At 36.7% G+C, this 8,497-nt stretch overlaps 1 long non-coding RNA gene across 2 annotated transcripts; it reads right to left on the bottom strand.

Moving 5' to 3' along the window:
- Positions 1 to 1,049: 1,049 nt before the first annotated feature.
- On the bottom strand, positions 1,050 to 3,897 carry LOC137586284 (uncharacterized). 2 transcript variants are annotated; one of them, XR_011033744.1, is made up of 3 exons: positions 3,881 to 3,897; positions 1,634 to 2,432; positions 1,050 to 1,571 (listed from the first exon to the last, which is right to left on the bottom strand). It is a non-coding gene; the product is annotated as an uncharacterized lncRNA (long non-coding RNA). The 2 variants fall into 2 exon arrangements; XR_011033743.1 differs by lacking the exon at positions 3,881 to 3,897 and having other exon boundaries at positions 1,634 to 2,658.
- Between the last annotated feature and the right edge of the window lie 4,600 nt (positions 3,898 to 8,497).

Here is an 8,497-nt window from a genome sequence, read left to right on the forward strand (position 1 = left end):
CTTTTACTGTTTTTCGGTCACTCACACGACAAAAAAAGATGACTTGACAAATAAGCGAAATTACGGTAAAATCGTACTCTTACGGCTCTCTTTATATTTTTTACGGTTAGTTCACGTGTCTAAGTTTCATTTAAGAGCAGAACATTTACGGTTACAGAACCTCTAATGCAGTAAATAATTTAAAGAGTAATCTCTTAAAAATGTAACAAGTTTACAAAAAACACAAACTCAACTTTTCTTACAAATATTTTGTACATTTGATCTTTTTTTCACTACTACTATTCAAAACTGTACATTTGGAACATTTCTTAATAAAATATAATGAAAAAAATACGGAGATTTGGTACTTTATATTTGGGTCCTGTGGTTGACCTTTTTCCGGAAATGCCCATATCTAGATTCATCAATACACAGACGAGGAAACGAGCTTTAATTAAAATGGTAAAAAAAACCAACAGCATCAGAACGAATCATCAACTTCAACTCAAAACATCCGAAGTCAATGATAATGAATACAGCAAGAGGTTGTATACAACGGATGCTCAACGTATCGGACCATTTTTCATAAAAAAACAGAGGTAGAAATAAGACAAATTTTAAAGGATAAGGACGTTACTAATAACTCACAGTAAGAAAACAAATAGAGAACCCATAACAAAACGCATTATGTCCGTCACATGCGTCCCACAACTGTCGGAAAGACTAGCAAACTCGGATCGCTACAACACTGATAACACAAAACCCAACAACACGTTACGGAGGTATATTCAACAGGACAAAAAGCAAGATTAATACAATGGACAAGAGCAATGTAGTTTATAAAATACCATGCAACGGGAATAATGCAGAAAACTAAAGAAAATTACATAGCTACACTTCAATATACAAAAAGCGGCACTTATGGCACTGTGCGGCCAGTGGACATTCACCTTCCATTTTACTGCAGCAAACATGGTAGATAAAGAAAAACATTACACCAAACGGTTCACTTTCGAAATGCTGCAGATAATACCCTGACAAATATAAGACTTAGTAATAAGGTAGACAACTACGCTCATTTATACAGGCATTTATTAGGGACAAATCAGTGTAAAGCTTCACGTTACAGAGTGCGGACGTGCAAAAATAAGTAGCTGATGTAATCACACTTAAATGTTAGTTTATTCTAAAATGTTGTTTGTTATAAGCATTGCTCTATACAACTATTAATTTTGGAAAAAACTAAATAATTTTTGGAATCCATAGACTCTTGTGCATAAAACATAGTTAAGATCTCAACTCGGTTCAAAGAGGATTTTTACATTGATATTTAGATAATATATGAAATATGAAATCTAAGTTAGTCTATTCGTGTATATCTTCCATCAGTGTGGCTTAATCCTTTCATTAACCACTTCGAAGCGATTTCATGTTGCCTTGATTTGTCATCATTAGTGTTCACGCCACTGAGTGAACAGCAGGGAGGGAGTGGTAGAAATGTTTTTCCAAAAGCGAATACGGTTACGCCGACCACCAGCACTTTTAACTCCAGTTTTACTTTAGCCCGAAACATATCGTGGGTGAATACTTGCCTGTAAATAAATCATTGTGTTTAAAACTAGGTTAAAATTAAATTCCGGCGCGTTTTAATTACTTGTACCAAATCGTTTTAGTATTTTAGTTTATTTATCACAGTATCATCGGTGGACTTAACCTGTTTAGATACCTCTTGATCAGTATTGCTTGTCGAATGTAATGATATATATATGGAATCGGATTATTATGACTTATTCCATATTTCAGGCAATTTAACCTCATTGAAACCGTCTTCGACTTGTTTTGGAAATCTTTTGCTTGTCCTCGTTGATGATCTGCTGACTCTTAGCTTGCGCTGAACTGGTGGTGCACTCAAGCGATTCTCAATTGTGGTCTCTCGCTAAGTTGCATGGTAGCAGCCGGTTTCAAGATCTTCGATTAGGTAATTTTAAGCGAGAATTGTGTTGAAGTCCGCTTGGCATAGCGACTGAGCTTACGATCTCCACTGGGAGAGTGCGTCTACTTTTTGCCGGGGTATCATAATTAACTGCAGCAGATGATTGTTAATTTTATCAAGAAGAACTTGTAAACCCAACGAACAAATCGCAAATGATCCTAAAGAGTACCCTTTATCAGCAAGTGTACAGGAATATTCTTCTGCCCATACGTGCGATGGAAACTCATCTTTAGTAATCAGAATTTCTGTATATGATCAAAATCCGTAGTGGTTGCCCATTTCACTTTCTTCATCAGATTTAAAGATATCAAAGAGCTAAAAATAGGCCGGAACACAAGTCATTTAGATGCATATAATTTGAATTCAGTTTTCCATTTATCCACTCCAGATGCTCAATTCGGGGTATATAACGGCCATCGAATGGATTGCTGGTCGCAGTAACATTTCTTTTCGACATAAACTGAAAGGATTATTAGGATTAGTAAACCATAACACTATTAGAAGAACTGAAAGTAAAGCAATTCTAGTAATAAAGAAAAGATAAGTTCACAAAGCACGGCACGCATACACATATGGTTTATATAGAGCTGCGCTTGTGTGTATGCACGTAGTAGCAGCGGTTGAGCTGAGCCGATCTGTATAGGTATCTAATCTTATATATATAATGAAGTAAGTCGACTCGCCGACTTGGGTTTCACCAGGTGAAACAAATATTTTAAATTTCGAAAACCAGATGTATGTCTATTAAATTGTTTTTACATGCCTCATACTATGTGCTATCTCGCTCACTCCACAAACACACGAGCACTCTAGCGCCGCTACTAGCCAACGGCCAATCCTGGCCTTATGCACGTTCATACTCATATTTTGCATGCTTCTTGTCCGATTTGGTAGTTTGGTAGAAATAGTTAGTCTGGCGAATTTGAATGCGAAATCAAAAACTACAGAAGGAAATCGGTTTATTACAAATTATGGAGGCGAAAGTCGACGTGGCAAAATATGAAAAGATGTATACTCTGCGCGCATACTAAGCCAGTGTACATACTAAATTTTTTGACTTTAGCTTTGTTAGTTTTTGACAAAATCAGTTTTGTTTGATTTGCGGGGGCGGAATTGGGCGCGGCAAAATTTTTAAATAGCCAATATCTGCGCGTCTATTGAACTAGTCTACATACCAAATTTAAAGTCGGTAGCTGTCATAGTTTTTAAGAAAATCTGTTTTATGTAAATTCCGGGAGCGAAGGGGGCGTGGCAAAAAGTGTGAACAATTAGTTTCTGCGCGCTAACTAAACGAAAATATAAACCAAATTTGATGTCTATAGCTGTTATACTTTTTAAGAAAAATAGTTTTATGTGATTATTTTATGTGATACATTTACATACTACATGAGTATACATACCAAATTCGGTGTCTCTAGCTCTTATAGCCTCCGAGATCTGCGTGTTCATACAGACGGACGGACGGACGGACAAACGGACAGACGGACGGCTAGATCGACTCGGCTGTTGATCCTGATCAAGAATATATATACTTTATAGAGTCGGAGAAGCTTTCTTCTGCCTGTTACATACATTTTGGAGACTTTAATATACCATTTCACCCTATGAGTGTATGATATAAAAAGTCCGATTTGTTCAACTGCTGAAGCAAATTTTATGGTTATTGATTTGTTGTATTTGTCTCTGCCCCGAATAGCAGAATACACCATAAGAACAATAAATAATTGCCGGAAATCCGTTAAAACAGTTAATTTTTTTTCACCTAAACAAAGTTTGAGGGCACTGTTATTTTAATATCACTATATCGTTTAATAGTCCTGTAGGATGAGATGGTCAGCCACATTAGAAGAATAAATTAATAAGTACCGCCCGAATCGGTAATCCCTAAGGACCAAGTCAGTTAAATACCTAAATCGCTTATAAATTATGTTACACTAACCGAACTTTAACAAAATATTTCACGTTTCGCTTTTTTACAAAAAAAAAACATTTTCAATTTTAAAAAACTTGTGAAGGACGAAAACTACAAGATTGAAAAAAAATATAATATTATCTAAAAGAAGTGTTTGATTTTCTTTAGATAAATTGAGATCTGAAATAATAAAACAAATCTGAAATGGGGAAATTTACTACCTGATGCTAACTTTAATACCGTGAATGACGAAAGCGACAACGAAGAAGATGGTAATATTGAAGTTAACGATAATTATGTACAAGATGAAAGAGACAAAATCAACCCTTCAGTAGCCAAGATTTGCTTTAAATTTTCATAACGTTGAATATTCAATTAAATCGTTTAATGGTGAAGATACCCTTTCCATTGAAGTACAAATTAATGAATTCGATTATCTTGTAACCATAGTTTATTGGAATGATTTACAAATATTTATATTTGCAAAACTGTCATTAAAAGGATTACATATAAAAGCTTTTTGTTGCGAGCGAGCGAGGTATTTCTAACTGGTTAAAACTAAATAGCCGCCTTTCAATGAATTCAAGTCGACTACGAACAGTGCTCAATTGCACGAAATGATGGCTGATCGGAAAATGAGGAAAAAAGCCATGTGTTCAATCAAACAACCATTCGTAATTGACGGAATGGTTTACAAATGTTTATATTTGCAAAGCGGTCATTAAAAAAATTAGAGCTTTTTGGTTGTATTTCTAACTAGTTAAAACTAAAAAAGGCGCCTTTCAATGAATTCAAGTCGACTACGAACAGTGCTCAATTGCACTAAATGATGGCTGATCTAAAAATGAGTAAAAAGGAGAATTTCCAAGAATATTTCTTGCTGATGATTGATTCAGTATGTTATTGATGGTATTGAAGACTTTGGTAGGAACAAGTCAACGTTGACGTTAAAAGACTTCAAAGACAAATTGAAATCCGCCGAAATAATGCGAGAGAAATCTAAGACTGATTAAAAACAATGTTCTATGATTTAACAAAAAATCCAGAAAAGTGAACGTAACTCTCAACCAATGCAATAAAAAGGGTTTTGAATGCAACATATTTGGCCAAATTGGCGAGTGTCCCAAGAAACCGTAAAAACGCGAAGTGAGTAATACACGAAAACTAAACATATCAATCTCACGTATGTATAAAGAGATAATAATCGACCGTTTAAAGATGAATGCTGGAAGTAAAGACAATCTTATGTCCGAAACGACTTATAAAAGAACAGCCACCAACAGCCAAAGCAATGTGAGTGCAACATATTATTAATCGGGATTGGTAGTAGCGGCGCGGTCAAAGCCATGGGTTCAATCAAACAACCATTTGTAATTGACGGACAAGAAATTAAAATCAGTATTTTTAGTAATTGATCCACAATTTCTTGACGAAGACTTGCTATTAACGCGAAGAATTTTTTAGTGTGAAAGTAAAAATAAATCATGAATAATTGTAAAAAACGTGACAGCATCGAGTTTGAAACGGAAATTTCGGTGTTGATAAGAATAATTTAAATACATTAAATGTCAACGAGATTGAATTAAATACTGAAGCTAACGTAAGCAATTACGCAAAGAACGAGGTACGCGAACTGATTTAAAACTATAAATGCAAATGTAAATGCAAAGTCGACAAACGTGAAAATGCGAAATCGTAGTCAATGATGATACCCCAATATACTCACGTCCGCATGGAATCGGTTATAACGAACGTTGCTATGACTCGAGATGTCAACAAGTTGATGAATGGTTAAAACAAGGTATATTCGAGCACTCCGAGTCAGAGTACAGAGGTCGGTAGTCCTGGTAAAAAACGAGATGGATCTTCAAGACTATGTATCGAATATAGAAGGATCAAAAAGGTAATATTACAAGACCATTTTCCTTTACCCTTAATCGAAGACCAACTGGACACATGGACAGTGAGCAGTGGAATGATATTCAGCACAATTGACTGTAAAAATGGATTTATCCATGTTGATTGTAACTTGTGTTCTATTTATCCGATCGGAAATTTCGGGATCTTATGTTTTATATCCAATACTATCACCTTAGCAAATTTCATGGGGATACTCCAATTTGTATGAAATTTTTTTGAAAATGTTTCTTCTATCTGGTACTGCGAGATTCTCCAAGCTCGTTTTTCCATCGTATTGGAAGTAAAGTTGCCTGGGCCGTGGAGTATGCAGCTTTGCGGGATACAAATATCGTTTGGACATAGACCAAGTTCGTCGTCGGGGTCGTCAGATTCCACTATATATGGTCTGCTGTTGACCAGATATTCTGCCTCCATAAAAATTGTTTGGAACGTTTCATCGCTGAGATTTGCGTTTACTGCTAAAATTGCTTCAATTGCCCGTTTAAAACAGCCTACTAGTCGCTCCCAACAGCCTCCGAAATTTGGTGCATTTGCTGGAATGAAATTCCAAATTATTTTAATACTTGCCATATTCTCTTTCAAGGCACACTTGTGCAGGTCCTCTAGGTCCACTTGTAACTCTCTTGCTGTTCCGCGAAAATTCGTGCCATTGTCTGACCAGATGATTTGTATAGGTCCACGTCGAGCCATCAATCTACGAACTGCCATTATGCAGGAATCGGTGTCTAGGAAGTGGGCTATCTCCACGTTGATTGCTCTTGTTGTCAGGCATGTGAATATTACTCGGTACCGCTTGCGGAGGTGTTTTAAGGTTCGAGTTCCTCTTTCTGCTTTGGTGTAAAATGTACCGAAGTAATCGACGCCTGTTGCTGTAAATGGTTTTTTGTGGGTGAAAAACCTTTCTTCGGGCAGAAATCACATTTTTGGTGTTTGTGGTTTTGCCTTATTACGTTTACACCAAACACAAGCAAGGACAGATATATTACTACCTGTGTTCCGACATGTTGTGCGTCGACATGAGTTTTATTGATCAGCATCCGAGTAAATTTATGTTTGCCATCAAGAACAACTGGAAATTTTGGTATATGTCGATACCTCTTTTGCACGTTCTATTCTGCTCACATTATGCCATTGTCATCCAGGTATACACAATATTTTGACAACCTTAATTTTGAAGAAGGCCTTCTGTTTTTTAGGCTGATTATATCGTCCTAAAATAGTTGTTGCTGTACAACCTTCCAAATCAGACAGTTTTCGCCCATTCAATTTCGCCGACATTGTAACTCAGTAAATTCTTTGATTGCATTTTAACCGTCTCCAAATCCTTGAAGTACCATTACGATACCTGTTTGGTCGAATTCTTCTATAATGGGTTTTTGAAGATCCCACGTGGATTCGGGTCTTTGAAGAAATTCGGGTCCCTTCAACCAATGAAGTTTATACTGATATGCTATCACGCGTTATGACGTCAGCGATGTTTTCATTTGTTGATAGCCAGCGCCACTCTGATCTTACCGATTTTTCACAAATCTCACCTATTCGATTTGCGACAAAAACGTCCATACGTTTATCGCTGTTAATCCAGGTAAAAAGCGTATGTGAATCAGTCCAAAAGTAACGTTGATATATATTGATTTGTAGACCCTGGCTCATCATTTCAGCCAAACGGCATCCTAGTACGGCGGTCATCGTTTCCAGTTTCGGAATAGTTATGTAGGAAATGAAGTGTCAGGCGTGCATAATCATGGCAATCGTGTAGTACCTAGTGAGCGAGACAGAACGACACGCGGCGTCCGTACCTATCTGGTCGACTCACTCATTGAAAAATAAAGCAGAAGCGTCGATCCAGCACTTAATTATACTCTCGCCTCGATCACATCGCACACCCAAATAACCAGAATATTCCAATTCTACAACTGCTCAACCGAGCTTTCGGGCCCAAGACAATTGGTGAAAATCGTGTGTGTGTGTGTGAAGTTCCAAGTGAACAGAAAATTGTTAAAATTGCATGCCTTAACGTGTAATATATAAGTTAAGCACTTCTATCATAACAAGGAGTCAAGTACTTATACCATAAAACCCAAGTCCGTCAACACATGCCCATTGGCCGATCCTATTTCATCATCACAAGCAATTCCCATCGGTCAACCCCACTCAGTCGTCACATGCCCATTTGTCGCATGATCGCCTGTCTCAAATAACAGTCCGATCGCTAGGATAAACAACAAGTCACCCCACCCAATGTAGAAATTTATATAAGAAAAAAAAAAAAAAAAAAAAAAAACGTCAATTATCAAGCCTTCATCCAACATAATCAAATCATAAAAAATCAGTCTTAAGCTAAGTCCAAACCATCTTAGGTAAACTTCGCTTGATAGCCTCCGGGAATTCACTCAGTCAGAACTTTCAGTTATCATTAAGTTGTAATTGTAAAGTGACTTTAAATAAAAACTTTATTTTTCTTTTTACGTGAGTGAAGGAAGGGACCCTGCCAAATAAAACTTGATCGAGTGTTAGTGAAAGATATCAGTGGTCGTGACCGAGAAAACGCGTTAAATGCCTTAAAGTGTCAACGAAATAAAAACACTGTATTGAACTACACTAAGAATCAGACAGGGTCAAATTTATCGCTGCAATTTCCTCCAAGATCAGGGGGGAATCTTTCAGTTATCATTAAGTTGTAATTGTAAAGT

Source organism: Drosophila tropicalis, unplaced genomic scaffold (assembly GCF_018151085.1).
Source record: "Drosophila tropicalis isolate 14030-0801.00 unplaced genomic scaffold, ASM1815108v1 contig_977, whole genome shotgun sequence".
NCBI lineage: Eukaryota > Metazoa > Arthropoda > Insecta > Diptera > Drosophilidae > Drosophila > Drosophila tropicalis.